The 3,847-nt window shown below is 35.7% G+C and overlaps 1 protein-coding gene and 1 long non-coding RNA gene across 2 annotated transcripts in view; both read right to left on the reverse strand.

The window, feature by feature from the left end:
- Nucleotides 1–3,847, reverse strand: part of LOC116686650 (substance-P receptor) — a 70,441-nt gene that overhangs the window by 14,317 nt on the left and 52,277 nt on the right. The gene's annotated exons all lie outside the window — the stretch shown is intronic.
- The window catches only part of LOC116686681 (uncharacterized), a 10,546-nt gene that overhangs the window by 693 nt on the left and 6,006 nt on the right, over nt 1–3,847 (reverse strand). The gene's annotated exons all lie outside the window — the stretch shown is intronic.

Genomic DNA, 3,847 nt, shown 5'->3' on the forward strand with positions numbered 1-3,847 from the left:
TAGATCCTTTTTTTAAACATAAAAACATTGGCAAAATTAAGTTTGCCAAACCCACCAGACTCCATGTAAATCAACAGTGATTTTAGCATCGTAAAATACACTTCATTCAAAGTCAACAGAAGCAAAATAAAACTATGCAAAGCCCATTCATCTTTCCACTTATCCAACCATCACAACTCTAGTTTTGGTTTAAATAAACATGGTTTAGCGATTTACATGGGAAGCTGGCTCAACACGAGTACTGGTTTTTACAATGGAGTCCGGTGGGTTTAGCGCTAGCGACTTAAGAGCTGTTTCTCGGTAAACAGAAAGGTCTCAGAGATTGACGGGGTCTTTTCCATAATGTCACACATTAAGAATTATTATCTGAGCCTGTCAGTGGCAAAATTAGCAGTTTTGTGAAGGTAAATGCAAGCTGGACAATTGCGCTATTAACTTACATTGTAGCTTGTTCCATCACTGGGTGGTTGATGTGTCAAACATAGGACTTTCACACAAGAGCAAGGTTTGTGTCCTGTATATGTATTCAACCGTCCAGTTATTGCCGCGTGTCTGAGAAACCACTTTCTTCTTTAACCGGCCCGTTATTCCCGCGTGTCATGGAACTGTAAGCCCACCCACGACCTTTCCCTTAACCCAACCGTCCCGTTCCCGCAAGTCACGGAATCGTAAACTCACAAGCTTTTCCTTAACCTAACAGCAAAAGTCCCGACCAAGTGCGTTTAGTTAAAGCGTGTTAAATGACACTAAAGGAGACTTGGTAACACTTTACAATAACCATCATTAATAGAAGATAAATTGATAGTTAATTCATCTTTAGTTAATTGTCAATTAACTGTTAGCGAACCGTCATTTTACTGTTAAACAATTAAATTATAATTAATAATTAGTAGTGCTGTAAATTAACAGTTTATTGGTACATACTGTAAATTATATCCCTCATATAATATATTATGTTTTGGGCTATGATTAAAAAATGTTTGTAAGCCTTTAAGGAACAATTTTTAACCCTTCTATAGACAGATGGACCAGATGTTCCCACACTTTGTTAAGGGTTACTAGTTGGTTTGTAAATAAATGGCGTCTGGATGGTTATTACAAAGTTGCAACAGATGCCTATAATACCTTGTTAAATAGTTAAATACCCTGTAAACCATCTACAAACATTATTTAGATAGATAGTTAATACTTTTTCGGTGGTTAATAGTTGGTTTGTGAACTGTCTATAAACAGTGTCTGAATGGTTATTATAAAGTTGCAACATATGAATAATTTATATTTAAATACACATACACACACGCATAGTATGTGGGTTGATATATGTGTATATATGTGTATATACAGTATATATACAGTACTGACTAAGAAAATGCAGAGAATGAACAGAAGAGTAAACAAAATCAAATGAATATTTAGTGTGACCAGCCTTAGCCTTTAACAGAGCCTCGATTCTTCTCAGTACACTTGCACACAGTTTATTAAGGAACTCGGCTGGTAAGTTCCAGACACCTTGGAAAACTAACCACAGATCTTCTGTGGGTGTAGGCTTCCTCAAATCCTTCTGTTTCTGTAATCCCAAACCCACTGGATGATGTTGAGATTAGGGCGCTTTGGGGGCCATGCCATCACTTCCAGGACTTCTAGTTCTTCTTCACACTGAAGATAGTTCTTAATGATCTTGGCTGTATGTTTGGGGTTGTTTTCCTGCTGCAGAATAAATTTGAGGCTACTCATATGCCTCCCTGATGGTATTGCATGATGGATAAGTATCTGCCTGATTTCTCAGCATTAAGGACACCCCTAACTCCTGACCAAATCTCCAACTCAATTTGCAGAAATGCAGCCCCAAACTTGCAAGGAACCTCCACCATGCTTCACTGTTCACTCATTATTGTACCGTTTACCTACAAAAAGGAATGCTGGTTTAAAGGCAAAGGGTGGTAAAACCCTTAATATTGATGTGATGTGGTTTGCTCAATCATTCTTAGTTTACAGCATTTTCTCACAAGACTTTTGCACAGTACTGTGTGTGTATATATATACTTTTTTATATAATTTAATGAAGGGCAACAATGTATCATTGCATTACCAAGCACTTAGTAACCAATAACTTTACTGGATGGCTAATCCAGATAATGTTTATAGATGGTTTACCAAGTATTTATTAACTATTTAACAGGGTATTATAGTCATCTGTTGCAACTTCATAATAACCATCCAGACAATTAACTAAAGATGAATTAACTCTATATTTACAATCTATTAAAGATGGTTATTATAAAGTGTTACCGGAGACTTTTAGTTTAAATAACTATGACAAAGGCACCTGACCAAGCATCCGTATTTTACGAGATGGGAGTGAGAATGTGTTGCATGCTAGTGATGGCCAAATGAAGCTTTGTGGAACAGTGTCTTTATTTTCTGAGGCCACTAGATGGCGCTCTTGATATTAAGAGAAAGGCCTAAGGCATTGCAATTCAGTGTATTTGCAAACCTTGACACAACACACTGATGGGCTCAACACAAAACACCACTATGAATATACTATATATACCAGTAAGTTTATGTTTTTACATTCTTAGTGTTACGCTGTAGCCGGTTGTAAAATATTCTATATGTACTGTATACCTAAAGCACTGATTGTGCACAATTCAGCAACAAGTGTCCTTGGCATTGGAATTGGTGTTGCTTTCCAAAGGGACTACAGAGATTTTAATTTTGAATGTTGTGCCTAATGTAGAAAACGATGTCGTGTTTTGCAAAAAGTGTGATACAACATTGGACACTGAGTGTAATGAAGGAGTTGTGCTTGTAATTTTGCAGACTTGGTTTAGGGATTTGGTATATGAATTTCAGGTTTCAATTTTGGAGTGTAAACAATTGGGAAAAACTCTATTGCTAAGATATATATGTCTTATATTTCTAAGGTGTGCACCAACTGAGCGACCTAAATTTCCATCCACGAAACCACTTTGCCAGAATGGCTATGAATAGATTCATAAACAAATTAATAAAAGCAAAACATAAAAGTGAAGGAGCAATCTGAAATATAGAAAACTAAAGTGAAATACAAAAGGTAAATTGTTATATATTAAAAAAAAATCCTTTCAATTCTATTTTAGACCTGCAGAATATGGATATGGATAACTGATTGGATCAAATGTTGAAAAAGGGTTTTTCAAAAGAAAAAACGGATTACATAATCGGATTTGATCACATAATCCAATCTCGGTTTTGATCTGGATCAAACCTTTAGTTTGGGTTTTTCAGAACTTTTTTGTAGGATTTGGATCACTTTGATCCAAAAAATCTGGACTAAACTGATCCCATCAGAAGGGTGGACTCAGCGTGGATTTCATGCCCCAAGGGCCAGTTGTTCAAAACATTTTATCTGGATCAAATTGATCCGGATTTGGAAATCCCATTTCTTCCTATCCAGGATCAGGTAATCCGTCTTACTTTTATGCCGGTTTTTCAAAGCAACATTGGATTGGATCACCCTGATCCAGATACACAGTTTTCAAGATTACCAAATCCGGATTACCACTGCTCTAAATAGAACAACATATCACAATGTGGGCCACGAGCTACGTACAGAACAGGTAGAAGAGCCAAATTGGGTTACTCTAAGTGTTTATTTTGAGACAAAACGCAAAAATAACACCCACTTCCATTAATAATTTCTTTTATAACCCCTCATCTGAGCCACTACAAATAAAAAACTAATATACATTATTAAAGAAGAAGAACCTGAACATTCTATACTACTTAAAAAAAAAAATTTTAAAAGTGAAGATTTTAACTTTTTTTTTTTAAGATGTTTTCAAAACTTCACAATGTATTTGTT

This window comes from Etheostoma spectabile, unplaced genomic scaffold (genome assembly GCF_008692095.1).
Source record: "Etheostoma spectabile isolate EspeVRDwgs_2016 unplaced genomic scaffold, UIUC_Espe_1.0 scaffold433, whole genome shotgun sequence".
Classification (NCBI taxonomy): Eukaryota; Metazoa; Chordata; class Actinopteri; order Perciformes; family Percidae; genus Etheostoma; species Etheostoma spectabile.